Source organism: Anomaloglossus baeobatrachus, chromosome 6 (genome assembly GCF_048569485.1).
Source record: "Anomaloglossus baeobatrachus isolate aAnoBae1 chromosome 6, aAnoBae1.hap1, whole genome shotgun sequence".
Taxonomy (NCBI): domain Eukaryota; kingdom Metazoa; phylum Chordata; class Amphibia; order Anura; family Aromobatidae; genus Anomaloglossus; species Anomaloglossus baeobatrachus.
This window is the reverse complement of record NC_134358.1, coordinates 326874165-326898532: the sequence shown is the minus strand read 5'-3', so window position 1 is coordinate 326898532 and position 24368 is coordinate 326874165. Positions and strand designations below refer to the sequence as shown.

At 44.2% G+C, this 24368-nt stretch overlaps 2 long non-coding RNA genes across 2 annotated transcripts; one reads left to right on the top strand and one right to left on the bottom strand.

Moving 5' to 3' along the window:
* Positions 1 to 20087: 20087 nt before the first annotated feature.
* On the bottom strand, positions 20088 to 20851 carry LOC142244328 (uncharacterized). Its single transcript, XR_012724511.1, has 4 exons — positions 20784 to 20851; positions 20628 to 20700; positions 20448 to 20542; positions 20088 to 20162 (listed from the first exon to the last, which is right to left on the bottom strand). It is a non-coding gene; the product is annotated as an uncharacterized LOC142244328 (long non-coding RNA).
* Positions 20852 to 23040: 2189 nt separating this feature from the next.
* LOC142244327 (uncharacterized) lies at positions 23041 to 23804 on the top strand. Its single transcript, XR_012724510.1, has 4 exons — positions 23041 to 23108; positions 23192 to 23264; positions 23350 to 23444; positions 23730 to 23804. It is a non-coding gene; the product is annotated as an uncharacterized LOC142244327 (long non-coding RNA).
* Positions 23805 to 24368: the final 564 nt, after the last annotated feature.

The following is a 24368-nucleotide window of genomic DNA, read 5'->3' as shown; positions in this document are numbered from 1 at the left end:
TGCATTTAAAAACCGCACGTGTGTGCCTGTCGGTGGCAGCGTACAGGTGCACGATTTGCACAAACTTTGATATAACGCCCAAGTCTAGTGAATACACGTCAGCACAGCATTGCAAAATGCGCAAGGGCGTTGGCAAGGAACAAGGAAGTGGACGTGATGGTGGTGCAGGCAGAGGCCGAGGTCGTGGGCAAGCTCTAATTTTGCCACAACAAAGGGCCACATCTAGTCGCTCGCACGTCCTGTCCCAAATTCTTGGGGACCGCAGCAGTACACCGCTCTTGAACCAAGACCAGTGTCAACAGGTTGTTAGTTGGATAGCGGATAATGCTTCCAGTCAGATTGGCACCACCACAAACACTCTGTCTTCCACACGGTCAAGTGTCAGTAGCCGTGATACTGCACCGCACATTTCAGAACCTGATCCTCCTTCCTACCACAAGGCTGAGTACACGTCCTCGGACATTAATGATCCCACACTTGGACACTCGGAAGAGCTGTTCACGTTTCCATTCGCACATTCTGGCCTCTCGCCAGCTCATGTTGAAGTGGGTCATGAGGAGATCGTATGTACAGATGGCCAAATATTTGAGCAGCCACGTTCTCACGAAGTTGGCAACGTGTCTCAACAAGGGGTGGGCGATGATGAGACACAATTGTCAGGAAGTCAGGAGGAGGAGCAGGGTGCGGAAGAGGAAGACGACGTGGTGGATGATCCAGTAACTGACCCAACCTGGCAGGAGGATATGCAGAGCGAGGACAGCAGTGCACAGGGGGAGGGAGGCGTAGCATCCCAACAGGCAGTAAGAAGCAGGGTGGTGGCTCTATGCAGAAGTCAGGCAACCGTTCCCCGGAACAACAACACGACACAAGGTGCCTGTACAAATGTTAGGTCTTCCCGAGTCTGGCAGTTTTTTAAGTTGGATCCAGATGATTCTAAAAAGGCCATTTGCAACACCTGCCGTGCCAGCATCAGCAGGGGTACCAAAACTAGCAGCCTGACCACCACCAGCATGATCAGGCACATGTCAGCCAAGCACCCGACTTTGTGGGAAGTACAACAGAGTCGAGGAGCAGTGCTTGCTAATGTCACTGCTACGTCTTTGCTGGTTGTGCATGCGAGCCAATCCCCTGTCCATGCTGCCTGTGAACAAGCCTCCTCCGGTCCTGCACCTGCAGTTGCCTACGCAGAAATAACACCATCATCAAGCACGTCCTTGTCCCAGCGCAGCGTTCAGTTATCCATTCAGCAAACCTTTGAACGCAGGCGCAAATACACTGCCATCACCCCACATGCCACAGTTCTAAATGCTAACATTTCGCGACTGCTTGCGCTGGAAATGTTGCCTTTTAGGCTGGTGGAGACAGAAGCATTCCGCGACCTGATGGCGGCAGCTGTCCCACGTTACTCGGTCCCCAGCTGCCACTATTTCTCCCGGTGTGCCGTCCCCGCGTTGCATAACCACGTGTCACAAAACATCACACGTGCCCTGAACAACGCTGTTTCACCCAAAGTCCACCTAACCACAGACACGTGGACAAGTGCTTGTGGGCAAGGCCGCTACATCTCGTTGACGGCACACTGGGTTAATATTGTGGAAGCTGGGACCCAGTCTGAGCGAGGGACGGAACACGTCCTTCCCACACCAAGGTTTGCAGGCCCCACCTCAGTCAGTGTTTCACCCACACTCTACAGCTCCGGAATGTCATGCTCTTCAGCCTCCTCCTCCTCCTGCGCATCCTCATCCACTGTACCCTCCACACCAGTCCCAAGCTGGAAGCACTGCAGCACTGCCTCGGCGAAGCGGCAACAGGCTGTGCTGAAGCTAATCTGCATAGGTGACAAACCCCACAATGCAGAAGAGCTGTGGACAGCTCTGAAACAGCAGGCAGATCACTGGCTCACACCTCTGAACCTAAAGCCAGGAAAGGTCGTGTGTGACAATGGCCGGAACCTGGTGGCGGCTTTGAGACGAGGCCAGCTGACACATGTTCCATGCGTGGCCCATGTGCTCAACCTCGTGGTTCAGCGGTTTCTAAAGTCATACCCAGAGCTGTCTGATCTGCTGGTAAAAGTTCGCCGCCTGTCTGCACATTTTCGAAAGTCACCTACTGCCTCCCAATTTTTGGCTGCCCTGCCAAAGGGCTATACTACAAAAGACCCACTTCCTTCCAATGGGCACTTCAGGTTAACAGGCCCTCATGCACGTCTCTATCCAGGGACAACGTGGAGCCTCCCAATTTTTGGCTGCCCTGCCAAAGGGCTATACTACAAAAGACCCACTTCCTTCCAATGGGCACTTCAGGTTAACAGGCCCTCATGCACGTCTCTATCCAGGGACAACGTGGAGCCTCCCAATTTTTGGCTGCCCTGCCTAAGGGCTATACTATAATACACCCACTTCCTGACAATGGACACTTAATGTTTTGAGGCCCTCATGCACGTCTCTATCCAGGGACAACGTGGAGCCTCCCAATTTTTGGCTGCCCTGCCAAAGGGCTATACTACAAAAGACCCACTTCCTTCCAATGGGCACTTCAGGTTAACAGGCCCTCATGCACGTCTCTATCCAGGGACAACGTGGAGCCTCCCAATTTTTGGCTGCCCTGCCTAAGGGCTATACTATAATACACCCACTTCCTGACAATGGACACTTAATGTTTTGAGGCCCTCATGCACGTCTCTATCCAGGGACAACGTGGAGCCTCCCAATTTTTGGCTGCCCTGCCTAAGGGCTATACTATAATACACCCACTTCCTGACAATGGACACTTAATGTTTTGAGGCCCTCATGCACGTCTCTATCCAGGGACAACGTGGAGCCTCCCAATTTTTGGCTGCCCTGCCAAAGGGCTATACTACAATAGACCCACTTCCTTCCAATGGGCACTTCAGGTTTCCAGGCCCTCATGCACGTCTGTATGCAGGGTCATTGGTGAACCTCAAAATTTTGGACTGCCCTGGCAAAGGAAAATACTACAAAGACTCAGTTCCTCAAAATGGGCACATTAGACTCAGAGGCCTTTATGTACGTCTCTTCTCAGGGACATCGGAGTGCCACACAATGTTTTACGTAAAATCTTTCATGTATTGATCTCAAAAAGTAACATACATTAGCTCTATCTCACTATTGGGTATGTGCCCTTAACATTTCCGCCATGAAAAATCATTTTGGTGTCATTTTGGAAGGTTTTCTGGTGAGTCCGTAAAAATGGCGTAAAACGCGGACAAAATTGTTCACAGCTGTGACTTTTGAGTGATAAATGCTTCAAGGGGTCTTCCCCATGCTGTTGCCATGTCATTTGAGCACTCTTCGGAGTCTTTTGTGCCATTTTTAGGGTTTCTACATGCTGCCGGTGGTCATTTCACAAAAATACTCGGGTCTCCCATAGGATAACATTGGGCTCGTTGCTCGGGCCGAGTACACGAGTATCTTGGGAGGCTCGGCCCGAGCTTCGAGCACCCGAGCTTTTTAGTACTCGCTCATCACTATTGCCTATACCTTTATTTTTGCCTCCCATTGAATTCCATGGGTTAGGATGTGTTCATCAAACCATTCGACGAACCAATAAACAAACATAGGCAAAGTTGGCGAACATGAACTGAACTGAACCTTGGGTGGCTCTCTCGGGATCTCTACTTGTAATGCATTATTTCACCATAAAGGCTATTTGATTGGTTATTTGCTATATTAACTAGTATCTTGTGAATAAAAACTAACAAGGAGCTGAAAAAGCATCTGCCTTGGATTGCGCTGCACAATTTTACTATAAATTTTCATTTTTTTTCAAATATGTCACAATTTACATTGTATTGACTTTTCTAAAATCTTCAGTTATCAATAATTATGCTCAATACTAAAACTAGCCATACACATGAGATAGTTACCTGCAGACCATTGGTAGATACCGCTTATTTTAAATTTATGCAGCTAGTATAATCCGTACAGCCATACTGAGCATAACAACCTCAAAGGGTTCATAACATAATGGTCCTTGGGTGGGATACAAAAATACTCATAACTTAAGATGAGAAAAGGAGGATGGGAAGTAATAGCACACAAAAATGCAAAATAGTTTGCATACAAAAATATAAATGTTTATTAGAAAAATATAGATACATAAAAAGACAATATTAAATAGATGAGAAAAAGATGAGAGTTGTGGAGGCAGAGAAATCATGATACAAAAGTATATATGGACCTAAATCCCCCCTACAAAGAGGATTATGACTGTGGAAAGGCAGTGGCAATGGACTGCAAACCCTATATATGCATAGAGAGAGGGAGACACAATTTAACACATATGTACAGTGCCTACAAGTAGTATTCAACCCCCTGCAGATTTAGCAGGTTTGATAAGATGCAAATAAGTTAGAGCCTGCAAACTTCAAACAAGAGCAGGATTTATTAACAGATGCATAAATCTTACAAACCAACAAGTTATGTTGCTCAGTTAAATTTTAATAAATTTTCAACATAAAAGTGTGGGTCAATTATTATTCAACCCCTAGGTTTAATATTTTGTGGAATAACCCTTGTTTGCAACTACAGCTAATAATCGTCTTTTATAAGACCTGATCAGGCCGGCACAGGTCTCTGGAGTTATCTTGGACCACTCTTCCATGCAGATCTTCTCCAAGTTATCTTGGTTCTTTGGGTGTCTCATGTGGACTTTAATCTTGAGCTCCTTCCACAAGTTTTCAATTGGGTTAAGGTCAGGAGACTGACTAGGCCACTGCAACACCTTGATTTTTTCCCTCTTGAACCAGGCCTTGGTTTTCTTGGCTGTGTGCTTTGGGTCGTTGTCTTGTTGGAAGATGAAATGACGACCCATCTTAAGATCCTTGATGGAAGAGCGGAGGTTCTTGGCCAAAATCTCCAGGTAGGCCGTGCTATCCATCTTCCCATGGATGCGGACCAGATGGCCAGGCCCCTTGGCTGATAAACAGCCCCACAGCATGATGCTGCCACCACCATGCTTGACTGTAGGGATGGTATTCTTGGGGTCGTATGCAGTGCCATCCAGTCTCCAAACGTCATGTGTGTGGTTGGCACCAAAGATTTCGATCTTGGTCTCATCAGACCAGAGAACCTTGAACCAGTCTGTCTCAGAGTCCTCCAAGTGATCATGAGCAAACTGTAGATGAGCCTTGACATGACGTTTTGAAAGTAAAGGTACCTTACGGGCTCGTCTGGAACGGAGACCATTGCGGTGGAGTACATTACTTATGGTATTGACTGAAACCAATGTCCCCACTGCCATGAGATCTTCCCGGACCTCCTTCCTTGTTGTCCTTGGGTTAGCCTTGACTCTTCAGACAAGCCTGGCCTCGGCACGGGTGGAAACTTTCAAAGGCTGTCCAGGCCGTGGAAGGCTAACAGTAGTTCCATAAGCCTTCCACTTCCGGATGATGCTCCCAACAGTGGAGACAGGTAGGCCCAACTCCTTGGAAAGTGTTTTGTACCCCTTGCCAGCCTTGTGACCCTCCACGATCTTGTCTCTGATGGCCTTGGAATGCTCCTTTGTCTTTCCCATGTTGACCAAGTATGAGTGCTGTTCACAAGTTTGTGGAGGGTCTTAATTAGTCAGAAAAGGCTGGAAAAAGAGATAATTAACCCAAACATGTGAAGCTCATTGTTCTTTGTGCCTGAAATACTTCTTAATACTTTAGGGGAACCAAACAGAATTCTGGTGGTTTGAGGGGTTGAATAATAAATGACCCTCTGAATAAATTTTTCACAATTTAAAAAAAAAAAAAAAAAAAAGAAATAACATTATTTTTTGCTGCAGGTGCATTTCACACTTCCAGGCTGATCTACAGTACAAATGTCACAATGCCAAGTTAATTCCGAATGTGTAAACCTGCTAAATCTGCAGGGGGTTGAATACTACTTGTAGGCACTGTATGTCCTGAGACCTGGGTTAAATAGGTCAAATGACTTAAAATCTGTGCAATATAGCAGCCAGAGCCAAAGTTAACACAAATACCCTAGCACACTGAATAAGAAGCCAATCCATACTTGGTAATCAAGTATACCTGAATGTATAAAGAAGGTGTCAGAACACAGCGTAGGAGAGGAGGGGGGAAGAGGAGAACCACCCTAACGTACGTTTCGCTAGAGGTAGCAGCTTTTCCTAAGGGAATCCCCTCATATATTCCCAAGACTTCTGGTCTCATAGTAAACATATTAGACAAGTTTTGCAAATTCTCAGAGAGAATAATTGTATGCAAAATTACAAAAGTGTGTCTTCGCCATTCAGGAACTTCCATTTTTGGGTTACATAATTTCCGCTTCTAGTTTTAGGATGGATCCCACTAAGTTACAGGCTATATTGAAATGGGTTCATCCTGAGAACCTTAAGGTGCTGCAACATTTCTTGGGGTTTGTAAACTCTTACAGGAAGTTTATTAAAAATGTATCTGCCACAGCAAGGCCTCTGACTGACTTGATGAAAAAAGGTACATACTTTTCTAATTGGTCTTAGGGTGCTTTGTACGCATTTGATTGTCTGAAAAAATGTTTTACCTTGGCACCCGTATGAGTGCAGTCTGATGTTTCTCAATCCTTCATGGTGGAGGTTGACGCATCAGAGGTGTGGGTGAAATTGTATTGTCTCAAGGTCTGTTTGTTGGTACACTACTTCCATATGCCTTATTTTCTAAGATGTTATTTCCAGCTGAACGTAATTATGATATTGGTAATAGAGAATTACTTGCTTTCAAATTAGAATTTGAGGACGCTTTCTGCAGGGAGCTATCCATCCTGTTACTGTAATTACTGAACATAAAAATTTCCTTTTCCATGAGTTGGCTAAACGTCTTACACCGAGACAAGCTTGGTGGTCATTACTTTTTAATAGGCTTAACTTTTTCGTAGCTTATCTTCTGCGGTCCAAGAACACTGAAGCTGATGAGTTGTCCTCGAGTATTTCCGCTGGGAAACTTGTGAGATGAGGTGTTGGCGGTCAGTGCTGAGGTTGGACCTCATATTGCGTCACATTTGGTGTCCCAGAATCCTGTGGGATGTGGTGTCCTCTGTGTCTGTGTGTGCCACCTGTGCACTGCATTCACTCCGTGCATTGCACTCTTTTTCATTAGGTTTTCTGCAGCCTTTGAGTGTCCCTAGCCAACCTTGGACTTCATTATGGAACTTCCTTTTTCTGCTGGTAATATGGTCATTTTTGTTGCGATGGACAAGCTTTCTAAAATGACAGATATTATTACTCTACCGACATTACCCAATGCTAAAACTTTAGCCCAGGTATTTATACGTTACATTGTCAGACTCTGTGACGCCCTGGGCAAGCCAGGGGTCACAGGTCATCACAGCACCACACCCTACACCCCAGTTAGGAACACCAAAGCTAACCCAAAATCCTTGTTGCCTTCCTCCAGGGGCTGATGTTCACACCAGGGGGTGGGCCAGGTGATTGGCTCCGCCCACCGAGGAGTTAACAGCCCTGGAGGCGGGAAGAACCAGGCAGATAGAGTTTGGAGGAGGAAGTGGAAGGAGTGGAAGTTTAGCCCAGGCAGGGCTTGAGTGAGGAGTAAACAAGTAGACAAGTGAAAGTAGAAGGAAGTAAAGTGGAAAAGGAGGAAAGTAAGAGCGGTGACAGTAAGAAAGCCTGAAGTGGGTCCAGCTGTGTGCAGGACAGAGTCAGCAAGGTCAGCAACGGCGGTGATTGTCCGGAGGGGTGACCGTTTGGAAGTTCCTGGAAGGACCGCGGACGGGTGGTGGCCCGGCGGTCTGGAGCAGTGTACAAAGGACAGTCAGCACCAGGGCAGGGGCCTCTCGGACCCCGGCAAGGCTAGGAGTCGCCATAATTTGCCAAATCCGTCAGTGAAGGGGACGTAGATTCCCCCAACAACCAAATCCCGATTGAAGGCAACAGCCCAACCATTACAGTAGAGACACCGCCACCGCCAGGGCACCAGTTTCTAAGGGCCAGAGCCTGCGGGCAAAGAATAGAGCTCCTCCGGTCCAGCTTGAAGCCAGGGAGCGGGTTACCGGTGGGAACCCATCGAGACCATCAACAACATTAGGTGCAGGAAAAGGGACATCACCGTCACTTACTGGGGAAAGGAAAGTGCAGCCGTCCGTGGGAACCGTCTTTCCAGCCGTGTGTTTTACCGAGAACTGTGTCAACGTCTCAGGCTGAGTGAGTACCACAGTGCCGCAAGGCACAGCGCTGCCCCCCGCGTCCCTGCGCCCACCAAGCCCTGCATCTACTCACCTCAACACTGGGCCCCGGGATCACCAACCCCTACCCACGGAGGGGCAACACAACAACTTGCTGCTTCACACCATCACTCCCGGGATCCCCACACCGAGCAGCGGTGGTGCTAACAGATCACCACAACCGTGGGTGGCGTCACGGACAATAGACTATATCCCAAAACCCAATCCCCTTTCACTCACGGGCGAGGAGCGCCGCTCGAGAACCCCCGGGATCCGGCCCACCGCTCGAGCCACCACTGAGCAGCAGCAGCCGGACCCGAGCAGAGGGGGGAGCGCAGTGCTGATACCCTCCTCCCCGCCCGCGACAACTCCATAGAGTCCTGTCTAATATTTTTTCTGATTGAGTGAGTCAGTTTATTACCAACTTTTGGAGGGCTTTCTGCTTTCAGTTAAGGATTAAACTACCTCAATTGTCGGCTTTCCATCCACAGTCTAATGGACAAATGGTATCAGAAGTTTGAGCAGTATTTGTCCTGTTTTGTCTCAGATAATCAGGAGGAGTGAATAGTGAAATATAACCTCGGCACACCAATAAGAAAAAGGGAAATTAATCAAATCTCATTATTTATTTTATATTCACGGCATGTGTGGAAATGAAAAAAAGTCCAACAATTCAACCCTTTTTGGGTCTTTATAAAGGACAAATCGTCTATATAAAACAAGAAAAAAAAAGAAAAAACATGACATGATCAATTATTACATATATGAATCACATTACTATGTCACAGATGACATAACAATATACAATAATCGCAAACATGAAAAAGTTAAAAATATTAAAAATAATAAACCATATGCTGTCAAGAGAACAAATTAAATTGTGTATACAAGTACATTTATAAATCTTCCAAAACTGAACAATGATCTGCGAAAGATATAAAGTCACAGTCAGTGACATACACAAGATAACGCAAAACTGACAGAAACGTACCTAAATGAGTAAATACTACTATGTAGTTTTCAGAGGAAGTATATATTAGTGTCTAATACATACCTAAGGCAGAAGAAGCGAGAAGGGATTAGTGGTAATCGGGGAACATTAGGGTAAAACCAATGATTTTATGTAAGACGTCGAAAGGCATACCTTGAATGTGGTTATAGTTAAACTCTAATGTTAGGGTGAATGTAAAATGGAAATCTCTCATTGCAGGAAATAATATGTGGTAAAGGATACACAAAAGCACAATGTAGTGAGAAACCAAGACAGTACAGAGTATAAGAGAACCACACAACACAGGGAGAATAAAATAAGAATTTGTAAATTACCCAGTGGAAATGAGTGGAAGTAGGCCAGTGGTGGGATGACGTTAGTTAAATGTCACTCAGCTTGGAACCATAAGATGCAACTAGAGAAAGATGATTAATATACATAAAAATTGAATGCATAGTTACTTAGGTTGAAAAAAAGACCTAGGTCCATCTAGTTCAACCTTCCTCCACCAGTTCTACATTTTGTCACTAAGACATTTATAACCAGCAATGTTGCCAGCCCTTTTTTAAGAGCTGTTATACAATCTGCCATTACTACCTCTTCTGGTAGGGCATTCCACAGTCTGACTCCTCTAACTGTAAAGAACCCTGTTATGAAGAGGACGATTGGATATAAAATAGTATGAAACCAATCGCCGCCCAAAGTCCGCCGGGCAGATGACAAGGCCGTTATGAGACTGGAGGACAGTTACAGCAACTAAGGAAAACCCAAATGTGAATGAACGGGATGTTTAAAGGCACATGTCAATGTGTAGCGTGTCCCTGTTAACTTCACAGGTACACGTGTTCTGGTCACGTGTGTATAGACACGTCAGATCAACAGGTGACTCAGTTAACCTCACTGGGACATAAACCTGGAACTGGTCACGTACGTACGGGGCACGACTGATCGTGAACAGGTATACAATACAGGTATCGATGATGTGCGTAGAGGCATGTAAGACTGAGCGAATTACCCAGTTGGCGTCGCCAAATGCACAGTCACTGGTACACACACACACACGTCTGCCACAATCACTGCAGACCACTGGTCATGTGTGTACGGGACACGTCAGGCGGAGGATAACCAACTAGAGATACTGGAGACCCAAGGACTAATAAGACAATGGTTGACCCTCACCATACAGGTGTGCACGGATACAAATACCCGGTACCGACGCCTAACCCTGATGTCACTGTCCTTTTCCATATATATGCCTGCCACATGCAGTGCAGGTAAGTGACGCTGCAACCAACGCACTCTCACAGCCAGGTCTGCTGCCTTAGTTGTCAGCATACAGAATGTGATGCTCGCGCACTGATGGGCAGAGCTACAGACCTTTTATAGCCACCTCCCTGGCCCAGACCACATGGCATGTGGTAATGGTGTCGGCTGCAGCCATACAGAGGCTGCCACATCACTGCTGATGTCATGATGACCAATCAGCGGCTGCCACTTCATCGTTGATGTCACTAATGACCAATCAGTAGCCGCCTTGTCATTGATGACATCACGCACATGCTCAGTATGGCTGAATAAGCACTTAGGCTCAGGATGGTACAAAACTCTAGCCCCCTGATGCCTCAAACAACAGCCAGGTGGCACTGCAGAGTTGACCGACCCCAATGTGGGAGTGAATGATGGGACTGGACCGGTTTGAGGCACAACAGAACCCCGAACTGTAACAAATCCTTTACTATTTAGCTGCCGGAATCGCTTTTCTTCCACTCACAGTGTATGCCCCCTGGTCCTTAGTATTGTCTTTTTAAAAAAAAAGTCATGTGCCATTCTTTTATATTGACCACAAATGTATTTATTCATATAAATGAGATCTCCTCTGAGACGCCTTTTTACTTAGCTATACAAACCTAACGTTTTCAACCTCTCATCATATGGGAGGCCTTCCATTCCTTGTAGTAGTCTAGTTACCCGCCTTTGAACCCACTCTAACTTCTGAATGTCCTTTTTAAAATGTGGAGCCCAAAACTGAATCCCATATTCTAGATATGGCCTTACAAGTGTTTTATAGAGGGGTAACAATACGTTGGGATCACGGGATCTAATTTCTTTTTTTATACACCCTAAAATCTTGTTTGCTTTAGTGTGACGCCCTGGCCTATCAGGTCATCACAGGGTATTGTGCAATCTGCCCTTCTGCATGATATCCAATCCTCTTTGGTTACGGATCCTGTTCTTTGGTGTTGCTAAGATCAGAGCCAATCAAAACCCTAGGAACACTCTGCACCACACCCACCAGACACACCATTGGGGGGCCTTAAGGAAATAGGGCCGCCCACTTGGGGGGTTGGTAGGGGAAAGTTAAAAAGTGAAAGGAGTGTTGTGGTAGAGGCAAGGAGGTCAGGAGCACGGCTCCTTGAGACTAATAGGTGGCAGACGTTGGTCTGGGCCTGGTAGGAGCTGGAACCCTGGTCTCAGGGGATCATGTCAAGGGGCACGGATCTGCTGAGGAGGGCGGCCTTGAGCCATCCAAGGGCAGGGGCCAGGGCACGACGGGGTACGTGGACCCTAGGCCGGGAAGTAGCTTCAAGCGTCCTTGTAATTTACCCGACGGGGGTGAAGTCTTCAAAATTCATCCCTCACCTGCTCTAAAATCGGGGTACTAGCGCAACGAGGGGATAGGACTTTTCCCAAAACACAGTCCATCAAATCCCAAGCGTGAACCCTGAGAGCAAGCTCACTCTGCGTTAGCCATACGGGTGAGCGGGACCCGACTAGTTTCACACTACAGGGATCCAAACAGAGAAGAAGGTGCCACGGAAAAAGTCACAGGCTAACAATCAGCACCAAGGGCACGGATCCAAGTGTGCTCCCTCCTTGCTGCAGCGGTGCTCAGAATTCTGGTTTACAAGCTGTCAGTGTCAGTATTCTTGGACTGAGTGAGTATGAAAAACCCCTTTTCTTCCTAAGGGCACCCCTTTGCTACCATCACCAGGCCCTGGGGCACAACCCCCAACCCACGGAGGGGTTAAACACCTTTTTGCCATACCACCGCCACCAGGCGCCCCAACAGCAGCGGTGGTACTCCATCTTACGACACACCGTGGGTGGCGTCACGAACTTCCAAATCCCCTGTACATATTCCCCCTTTCACTTTGAGTGTCCGCGCGACCCCACTCACGGGTTCGGAGACCCCTCGAGCCGCCGCAGTTCCGGATCCGAGCGGCTCGGCCGCTGACACGGGGGCGGTACATTAGCAGCTGCTGCCTGACATTGAGTACTGCTGCTCAGCCTATTTGTAATGAGAATACCCAAGTCCTTCTCTTGTTGTGTAGTCCCGAGTTTACTTCCATTAAATGTATACACAGCTATAGGATTACTCCGTCCTAGGTGCATTACTTTACATTTATCAACATTAAATCTCCATTGCAAAGTATCTGCTCATTCTGACATCTTATCCAGATCTTTTTGTAATATTGTACTATCAAGGTCAGTTTTTAATATCCTACATAGTTTGGTGTCATCAGAAAAGACTGACACTTTACTATCTATCCTATCCACAAGGTCATTAATAAAGAGATTAAAAAGAATTGGTCCTAGCACAGATCCCTGTGGCACCCTACTGGTGACTATAGCCCATTTAGAGAATGTACCATTTCTGACTACTCTTTGTTTCCTATCTTTTAGCCAATTCCTTACCCAGTTGCATATAGTTTCCCCTAGTCCTTGCTTCTGGAACTTTAGTATAAGGCTACTATGTGGTACAGTGTCAAATGCCTTTGCAAAGTCCAAATGAATCACATCAGCTGCATTACCAATATCCAGATTTGCACTTACCCCCTCATAGAACCCCAACATGTTGGTTAGACACGACTTATCCTTCATGAATCCATGCTGTCTGTCAGTTATATTATTTTCTGCAATATATTTTTGCATGTTATCCCTTAAAATACCCTCAAAAACTTACTACTGATGTCAGGCTTACTGGACAGTAGTTGCCTGGATCCATCTTCTTACTTTTCTTAAATATCGGCACCACATCAACAATCCTCCAATCCTGAGGCACCACCCTGTAACAAGCGAGTCTAAAAAGATGAGATACAGCGGTCTGTCAATTACTGTGCACAATTCCCTCAATATTCGTGGATGAATGCCATCTGGCCCAGGAGATTTGTCAATGTTTGATTTACTCAGATGCAGGCGTACTTCTTCTTGTGTTAAATTAATTATATCAGGTGGTGAACTTTGATTTTTCACTTATTGAATGATCCCTGGAACAGTCAGTTCCTTGGTGAACACAGGTGAGAAGTGCCTGTTTAAGATCTCAGTATTTAGTTTGTCCTCCGTAACTAACTTGTTACTATATTTTAAGGGGCTGATACTATCCTTTGTTTTCTTTTTGGCATTAATGTATTTATACAAATTTTTGGGATTTATTTTATGTTGCGCCCCTGACCTGGTCAGGTACCACTGAGTACTGCACCCATGCTGGGTGAGTACAAACAGGTAATCCCAAAGGCTGAATAGGGTGTGGACACAGACACACTTTAACCAGGGCTCACACACACCTTAGAGGGGACCCCTGGGCAGACCCAAGAGGGGGCGTAGCCTCCACATTTAAGCTAGTGGTGCGGTGGAGCTGGAAGGAGTATGCAGTGGCAGTCCAGAAGAGAGGAGCAGTGGAGGAGGACACATGTCAGTCTGAAGCGGAGCGCGGGCACGCAGACATGCTAGTCAGACCCTGCAGGTGTAGTGGCTGTTTGCGGGGGAGTTCGGTTGCCACACAGTCAGTCTGAAAGACACCTCAGGAAAAAGCAGGGTGATTGAGTACGGGGACTCCTTGTAGACCAGGCACGCACGGGGACAGGTCCTTAGAGCCAGACATCCATTTAGTGGTCTGCTAAAACCTGCCGGTGAGGGCATTCCAGGTGTAAAAAAGACAGACAGTGGGATGGCACCACCCACGGGGATCTCCTAGGTACACTGCGTTACGTGGCAAGAACAAGAAAAAGACATACCTAAAAAATGGGATCACCACTTATGAAGTATTATTAAGAATCATCAATGTTTTATTGTCAATAGAACACACAAAAAACACATAGTGAAAGTGAAAAAATACCGATAAACGAATACACACAGACAAATACAGACATCTAAAATCAATTCAAAGCACTAATGCACTTGAGAGATACCCACATTGAAAAATTTATATTCTTGGTCCAATGCCAATAGGCTGTAATCAATATTGAACAAACCCTGAAATACCCCTATATTTGTGCAGCAAGGAGAGGACTTTCCATAAAATAGAATAGCAGCTTATGCCGAGGATCCCACAGGTACTCAAATGAAATTAACTGGCTGGCCCATGGCAAAGTGAGCAGCAGAAAATAAATGAACAAGATCAAAAATTGTACAGTTCACAAATTACAAATTCACAAAGACCTGAGCAGGACACCCAGCAGGCATTTCAAACAGGTTTTAGATAATCAAGCAAGCGGGCTGAAATAATAAAGAAAAGCCCAGAGAGCAACTAAGGAAAATCCCTCAGGATGACATACCAAAACCTCAAGGAGGGTGCAGCAAAAAATGCTAAAAAACCATCCGGGGCAGGGCAAAGGAAGGGTGGTGGACCAGATATGGGTGGCCCCACGCGTATCGCTACCTTTTGGTAGCTTTCTCAAGGACAGACATTAACACCACTAAGACATATATGTGTACTATTTAAAGGGTAAAATGCTAAATAGACAATATGAATCACCTGTGTGAGCAGCAAGGAGGTAGGACCCAGCATGCAGTCTAGAAACAGAAAGAAGTGAAAGAGCATTGCTAACAAATACCAACAACGCTGAAACAAACCACGCATGCGTTTAGGCCCACAGTCAAACGCATGCGTGGAAAGTATGGGGAGCGCTCGTCATGGCCAGCCGAAAAAGGGGGGGGGGGATGAAGGTTCTCAATAAAGAGCGGTGTCTGTGGGAACAGAGGGCCGACTTGTATAAAGGGATACGCTAATGTTAGGACTCATGAGCAGACTAAAGAGAAATGCCGAATAAAAATAACTACAACAATATATAGTCTGCACATGTGTCAGAAATAGGTAATGCCATGCAGGCAGCATATCAGGTTTCACATAACCTTATTTGAATGTTCACAAGCAGTAAACACTGTGTTGTAAAGTGGATGCACCAGAAATTGTCATATATCAATGATCCCATTCAGAGTCACAGCAAACGCACAACTTCCAAAATGGAGGGGCCCCCCCAAAAAACACACAAATTTTTCTCACAAATTTCACGCCCATGAAGCCAGGTATATATAGATTCAGGCATATATAGATTCAGCAGAGTGTATTTGGAGAGCCAAGAGAGGGACTAAAGGTTTATCACAAAAAAAAAAAAAAAAAAAAAGGTTGATCACAAAAAATACAGCAAATTAATCGCAGAAAAAAATTGGTACTGGCACTGGTACATGCTGAGAGTGAAAAAATGGAGGTAAACCATTAAGATCCTGCAAATGGCGCATCCATTATGGACAGAGGTGCAGGGCACGGCACCAATAGACATTAGTGGGCAACAGGAAAAAAAAAAGAAAAATTTAATTAAATTAATTTTTGCTTTCTGCTGTTTTTTTGGTTTTTATATTTTGTACAACCTGTTGGGAGAAAAATAAGGCAGGCAATATTTTAGGAGTGTACCACACTGGTATATGCTGAGAGTGGAAAAAAGGAAGGTTCCCCATTAAAATCCTGCAAATGGCGCATCCATTATACACAGAGATGCAGGGCACCAATAGACATTGGTAGGCGACAGCAAAAAAGTCCTGTCAGTAGAGCAATGGAGCCATTCAAAAGGTGACCATGGTGGCTTGATGTGCAGTCTTCTGAAATTCTTCAAGAAATTGGATCAAAGTTCGATTAATCATTCCCAAGCCAAGGGTAGTACTCCATTCAATGCAGCATCTGGAGAGGAAAATGCCACTGGTCATAAACACGTCCTTGTGGTCGGTGATAGGGACAGCGCCACAGTAAACAAAGATGGAGGGGGGGGCGGCGGGAGGAAAAAGGAGTATCCACAGCCAGAAGGGATGAACCTGAAACAATAATGGACAAACAAAGATTAGAAGGTTTCATAGAACCCATTGAACAAAATTTCCTCATTGATGCCATGTGGTGCAAGGCTGTTGAGTGTGTAAATCCATTTTGATTCCCTTCGTAGCAACTCCTTCACCACATCACCCCCCCTGATGCCCTGATTGACAGCATCAACCACAAGGACTTTGAGACTTCTGGTACGACCACCATGATATGTGAGAAAGTGCATAGCCACAGATGACACGGTCTTACCCTTTCTCAGATCCTCTTTTGCTGTGTTGATATTGGATATGTGTTGCTGTAGTCTGCGTCGTAGCTCCTGGGTGGTTTGACACACATAGAGTTTAGGGCAATCACATTTCAACACATAGACCACATTCTCCGACCGGCAATTGTAATACGACCGACAGGAAACCTGCCCAGGAGGAATAGGTAGAAGGAATTGGTTTCCTGCAACCATGAATTGGCACACCGTGCAATCCCCACAAGGGAAAGTTCCAACCACCTTTGAACCCCTCCCCAAGTTCTGGGTCTGTCTCCGAAAGTGGCTAGAGGTTAGGAATGATTTCATATTCCTAGCTCTCCGGGCAACCATTTTAGGTTTTTCAGAGATAAAGACACAAAGCCTTTCCTCACTCCGTAGGATACTCCAGTTATTATTGAGAATTGTATAAACATCCTGCCACTGATTGTGATACTGTGAGATCAAATTTACCGTTCCAGCTTTGGCCTGATTCTTGGGTCCTAGGGCATCCTCCTGGTTCATGTTGGAGGTCATCTGGTAGGCTGAGGATATGACTCGTTTTGGGTAACCCCTTGCTTTGAATCTGCTGGAGAGATCGAGTGCATGAACACGGAAATCCTCCAGGTTGCTGCAGTTCCTCCGAACCCTCAAAAATTGTCCTTTCGGGATCGCATTCCGGACATGGGGAGGGTGGAAACTGGAGTAGTGCAGCAAACTGTTGGCGGCGGTAGGCTTTCTAAAGAATTGCGTACATAAAGACTCACCCTTCAGATTAATCCTCAAATCCAAGAAATCCACCAAAGTAGTTGATATAGTCTTGGTGAGCTTTATGTTTAATTCACTCTGGTTCAACTCCCGTATGAACTCATCGCACAGATCCAAGGGCCCTGTCCACAGAAACAGGATATCATCAATAAATCTGTACCATTTCATTACAAACCTATTATAATGATCCATAGTACATACCCTGTTGAGTTCCCACCATCCTAGAAACGCGTTGGCGTAACTTGGCGCACAACGTGCTCCCATTGCGGTCCCAGCTGTTTGTTTATAGAAGGCTCTATCAAACGTGAAATAGCTTTTCTCCAACACCATTTTCAAAAGTTCCAAAAGGAACGAGTCATGCAGCCGATCTCCTGTGCTCTGTTGGTTCAAGAAAAAGGACACAGCCTGAATGCCCAAATCATGACTTATGCATGTATACAAGGATTCCACATCTAATGTAACCAACATGGTTCCAGATGGTACTCGTAGGCCCCTTCTTTGATCCAAAATATGTGTCGAATCACGTATATAGGAAGGAAGGCGTTGGGCAATTGGTTGTAAGAAAAAATCCAAATAAATACATGGTCTTTCAAAAACACCACCAATCCCCGCAACAATAGGCCTACCTGGGGGCTCCTGGAGTCCCTTATGCACCTTTGGAAGTAAATATAGAGTTGGAACAACTGGGTGTTTCGTGGTCAAAAAGTTTTTTTCCGTCATTGAAATTATGCCTTGGTCAAATGAGAAACTGAGTAGGTCATCAAGCTTCCTCTTGAAGAATTCCGTAGGATCTGATGGAAGAATTTGATAACAAAGAGCATTGTTTAGTTGTCTCTTAGCTTCTCTCATATACATGTCAAAGGGCCACAAGACAATATTACCCCCTTTGTCTGCTTCCTTAATGATAAAATCCTTGTTTTCTTTTAGGCGTTTCAGGGCAAGTAGTTCTTCTCTGGATAAATTATTAGCCCTATTGCCGTCTAGTTTTAGATTTTTTATATCAACACATGTTTTATCAAAAAAGATTTGTACCGCCGGGCAGATGTTAAAAGGGGGAGTGGCCTGTGATAAGAGGCGTCCCGAAAATGGAGTTCTGGTGCCCAAAGGCCTTTCGTTCTCACTCACCAATTCTAGGAGGTCCTGGAAAACCCGTCTATCTTCTGGGGGCAATTCATCCACCAATGTGGGCCTACTATACAAGAACCTAAAGACCAATTGCGTGCAAAACAGATATAGATCTTTGGTTAAGACAAACTTATCAAGCCTGTTCATGGGGGAGAAGGAAAGACCTTTTGTCAGAAGCTTGATCTCTATCTCAGACAACTCATAAGTGGAAAGGTTGATGACCTGTAGATTACCTTTCTCTGCGAGAGTGGTTAATATTTCTTGGTCTGGCGCGTTTCCCGTCGATGTGAGGGGGACCAGTTGTAATGACGGTTCTTCCTCTTCTTGATGAACCTTTGATTTACGGAGCCCGCTCCGTGTGCGCCTTCTGCCTCGCTTGTGTCCGAGGATAAAAAATCACTGGTAATAGTATCAGTAGCTGGAACAAGGGCTGGGATAGAGGGGTCTAATGGCCTTGCATGTCTCCTGTTCCCATGATGGGACCACTTATAGGCCTTACCGTTAGCATAATCTGATCTATCCCTCTGGAACTTGTTTTTCTTACCCTTCACTACCTCCTTTTCAAACAGATCAATAATTGTTTTCAATTTTTTCTTGAATGGCAAAACCACATCCTCCTGATTTAAAGACTCCAACATCTGCTCCTTTATTCTGATCTCCTCCTTGAGTTTGATCAGTAATTTTTGGTCATGCTCAACCAACAGATCTAGGAGAATAATTGAGGCTCTAAGCAAGCCCTGTTCCCACTCATCTTTAAAAGTAGGATCGGCCTCCTAGGCCGGAAAAATTTGTATCCTCAAACCCCTGGGGATAATTTTTAAAATCTTATACTCCTCCAAGCTGCGTATATTCCACCAGGTTTTGGTTAAACGTTTATGTAAATTTATAAGGTAACTCATCAATCTCTGTGAAGGATCATCCATAGGGGTTGTGTTAGAAGGTAAAGGCATCTCATCCCCAAAACCAAACATGCTGCCCGCTTGGTTGCTCCAAGCTGCCTCTCTGGCATCCAAATCCATGCCTCCACCAAAAGGTGATTACAATCAAGATGAAAAAACAAATGTCAAAGACAAAAATGCGTGCCAACTCCTTGGAATTGGTGAAAAACACCAAAAAAACTGAGGAGAAAGACAGACAGTGGGATGGCACCACCCACGGGGATCTCCTAGGTACACTGCGTTACGTGGCAAGAACAAGAAAAAGACATACCTAAAAAATGGGATCACCACTTATGAAGTATTATTAAGAATCATCAATGTTTTATTGTCAATAGAACACACATAAAACAAGATTAGCTCGGGCACACAAAATGAAAGTCTGAGACAAAATGCTGCTGGTGAAATAATCTGCTTATTTTTTATTTTGGTGCAAAGGTCAAAATTATTCAATTCTCTTTTTTTCTAACGTTTCGGCCCCAGTCTATAGGCCTTCGTCAGAGAAGTCTATAATGAAAGTATACAGAAAGGAAAAAAAGAACATGTTTATAAAGACATAATCATGATATCACACAACCGTAACATGTATAAGAATGATGAATCATGTACAAGATAGGTACCAATAACAAAAAATAAAAATAAAAAATTAAAACAAGACATGAAAATAAAGAGTCATGTATTCCATATACAGTATGTTGATATTTCATAATTTACATAAACATAGGAGAAAACAACCACACTGAGATAAATACGCAAACGTACCTATATGATCAGAGAAGATGAATATGTATGACTCCCACATAAAGGGGATCCTGATATGACTTTATTAATTTGCCTAAAATGTAGACATAGATTCTTTTAGAAAAAATTGAAACCCAACATGTCTTTCTGGGCAAATTTTCTATAGAGAGAAAAAAACCTTTTTATTTCTCTACAGGGAAAGGCGGCAAGGGAAAATCAGAGATATGGTGACAGATACAGAAGCGAGGTCATAGAATTCATGATCAAGAAAAAACTAAAAGGATTATAAGAAAAAGGAGGGAGAAGAATAGTAAAGGAGGTGAACAAAAAGAAATGGAGTGACAACATAGGAAACCAAAATAGATCTGGATAGAGCTACCTTTGCCGTTGATCAATATTAGTATATCAAGAAACGGGGATGAGGGCACCTGTTCCACAGATGACCAAAGGTATTGTGGTATCCACTAAATAGTGCTGTGATAAGAAATATACAAAGTAAGTAGTATGGTGTCATACAGCTGCGTAGACCATGAATGGTGCTATAAAAGAATATACGTACCAACAGGGTATATACTGAAAATTAGGTGACCTCCTCAGAATACAGAGGTAACGTGATGTCCACGTATTGAGACCTAACATCATAAATAAATATAAGTACAAAGGTGCGTATCCCCAGAAAAAGGACAACCCTATGATGATATAAGAAGCTACAAACCGCTCAAGTGTGCATAGATGCAGATCTACATGAGTCTGCTGGTGGTACTGCAATCCTTATAGCTGGTATTATGACTGATGTTATCCTATAAGTGAACTATAGATAAAAAGATTTATATATCAATGTGTGCATACAATTATCTCTAGTAGAGGATCTCAGATATTACACGGTAATACATACCGCCTAGGAGTAAGCTGAATTCTCATGGGCACCACGAACAATAATCACACTGAGGGTTGAAGTACTACAATGTATCGCAATAAGCTGCCTGAAAGACGTACATACAGATCATAATATCAGATCAACAGCATAAGGGCAAAGAGAGTAAGAGAAAAAGGAAATGCAAAAACGTTATAACACACCTGGTATGCTGACAAAGATTAAAGATGAGAGGATTTAAGTAGAGCTCGTCACATTCCTAGAAATAAAGGATAAGTGAGGAATAGAAGATAACCAACAGTAAAAGAAAGTCAGGGAGGACCATAGACGTAACTGTACCTGGGAAAAGAGAAAATCTCAAGAGCATAGGTGGTGACAGCAAACTCCTTGTGAATCGACCTGGTGCACAAGGTGAGAGGAAACCCGCCTTTTTATACAAGCTGGATCAGCTGTGAGTCAAAATATGTGACGTCAGGGCTTGCCGTGGCGCTTGCTGCCCATGCGCGGAGAAACCAGTAAGGTTCATCGGCGCATGCGCCTGCCGCGTCCACAGACGGCCCATAAGTCCGAGCGGCGTCAGGTGATTATGGGGCGGGACATCCGGTCTGTGAACCGCACCGTGGGACGCTCGATCACGCATGCGCAGAAGGGCCCCCAAGGCCGATCGGCGCATGCGCAAGCGGCGATCATCCGAGACTAATGGGAAAGAGGAGAAACGGGCCGGGCGCAGGCGCAGACTGGCCGTAGTGAAGGACATGACCGCGCATGAGCGGGCTCACTTCTCCCCATAAACGTGAGGCAGTCAGGAGGATCCATGTGATAACTATTGCGCTTGTGATGTGCGATCGTGCAAAGGTCACTGCGCCTGAAAAGAAGAAGATAATAAAATGTATTAGAGTAGAAAGTGAAAAAAACGGAATGACAAGATTAAATGAATTAAAGAAGTTTTTATAAGAGAAGGAAAAAATAGAGGAAGTAAAAGATGAGAAAAACGAAAAAAGATGAGAAAAAAAGAAAAAAAAAAAAAAAAAAAAAGAAAAAAATAAAAAGGAGAAAAGAAAACAACGGGGGGAGAAAAAAGGGAAAAGATAAGTGACACAAAAGTTGTGATATATATAAGAAAACCGAACAGAGCCAAAGTTAGATAAAATAAAATAAATTAAAATAAAATAAAATAAAATAAACTAAAATAAATATAAAAAAAAAAAAAAAGAGAAAATGAAACAAAGAAATTGAAACCTGACCTAAAAAATTAGAATAAATTTCCCATTTCCCATAAACGCCCGGCCCGTTTCTCCTCTTTCCCATTAGTCTCGGATGATCGCCGCTTGCGCATGCGCCGATCGGCCTTGGGGGCCCTTCTGCGCATGCGTGATCGAGCGTCCCACGGTGCGGTTCACAGACCGGATGTCCCGCCCCATAATCACCTGACGCCGCTCGGACTTATGGGCCGTCTGTGGACGCGGCAGGCGCATGCGCCGATGAACCTTACTGGTTTCTCCGCGCATGGGCAGCAAGCGCCACGGCAAGCCCTGACGTCACATATTTTGACTCACAGCTGATCCAGCTTGTATAAAAAGGCGGGTTTCCTCTCACCTTGTGCACCAGGTCGATTCACAAGGAGTTTGCTGTCACCACCTATGCTCTTGAGATTTTCTCTTTTCCCAGGTACAGTTACGTCTATGGTCCTCCCTGACTTTCTTTTACTGTTGGTTATCTTCTATTCCTCACTTATCCTTTATTTCTAGGAATGTGACGAGCTCTACTTAAATCCTCTCATCTTTAATCTTTGTCAGCATACCAGGTGTGTTATAACGTTTTTGCATTTCCTTTTTCTCTTACTCTCTTTGCCCTTATGCTGTTGATCTGATATTATGATCTGTATGTACGTCTTTCAGGCAGCTTATTGCGATACATTGTAGTACTTCAACCCTCAGTGTGATTATTGTTCGTGGTGCCCATGAGAATTCAGCTTACTCCTAGGCGGTATGTATTACCGTGTAATATCTGAGATCCTCTACTAGAGATAATTGTATGCACACATTGATATATAAATCTTTTTATCTATAGTTCACTTATAGGATAACATCAGTCATAATACCAGCTATAAGGATTGCAGTACCACCAGCAGACTCATGTAGATCTGCATCTATGCACACTTGAGCGGTTTGTAGCTTCTTATATCATCATAGGGTTGTCCTTTTTCTGGGGATACGCACCTTTGTACTTATATTTATTTATGATGTTAGGTCTCAATACGTGGACATCACGTTACCTCTGTATTCTGAGGAGGTCACCTAATTTTCAGTATATACCCTGTTGGTACGTATATTCTTTTATAGCACCATTCATGGTCTACGCAGCTGTATGACACCATACTACTTACTTTGTATATTTCTTATCACAGCACTATTTAGTGGATACCACAATACCTTTGGTCATCTGTGGAACAGGTGCCCTCATCCCCGTTTCTTGATATACTAATATTGATCAACGGCAAAGGTAGCTCTATCCAGATCTATTTTGGTTTCCTATGTTGTCACTCCATTTCTTTTTGTTCACCTCCTTTACTATTCTTCTCCCTCCTTTTTCTTATAATCCTTTTAGTTTTTTCTTGATCATGAATTCTATGACCTCGCTTCTGTATCTGTCACCATATCTCTGATTTTCCCTTGCCGCCTTTCCCTGTAGAGAAATAAAAAGGTTTTTTTCTCTCTATAGAAAATTTGCCCAGAAAGACATGTTGGGTTTCAATTTTTTCTAAAAGAATCTATGTCTACATTTTAGGCAAATTAATAAAGTCATATCAGGATCCCCTTTATGTGGGAGTCATACATATTCATCTTCTCTGATCATATAGGTACGTTTGCGTATTTATCTCAGTGTGGTTGTTTTCTCCTATGTTTATGTAAATTATGAAATATCAACATACTGTATATGGAATACATGACTCTTTATTTTCATGTCTTGTTTTAATTTTTTATTTTTATTTTTTGTTATTGGTACCTATCTTGTACATGATTCATCATTCTTATACATGTTACGGTTGTGTGATATCATGATTATGTCTTTATAAACATGTTCTTTTTTTCCTTTCTGTATACTTTCATTATAGACTTCTCTGACGAAGGCCTATAGACTGGGGCCGAAACGTTAGAAAAAAAGAGAATTGAATAATTTTGACCTTTGCACCAAAATAAAAAATAAGCAGATTATTTCACCAGCAGCATTTTGTCTCAGACTTTCATTTTGTGTGCCCGAGCTAATCTTGTTATATGGTATATTTTTCTCGGAGCACCAACTAAAATTACAGTGAGCCAGACTTTATTATCTTTGAAGTTGGACATTTTCAGTCTGGGCTCCTATTTTTGTATCCCGATTACGTGGATGATGTCTTTTTCTACGCTGTCATTCAACGAGGAGGAG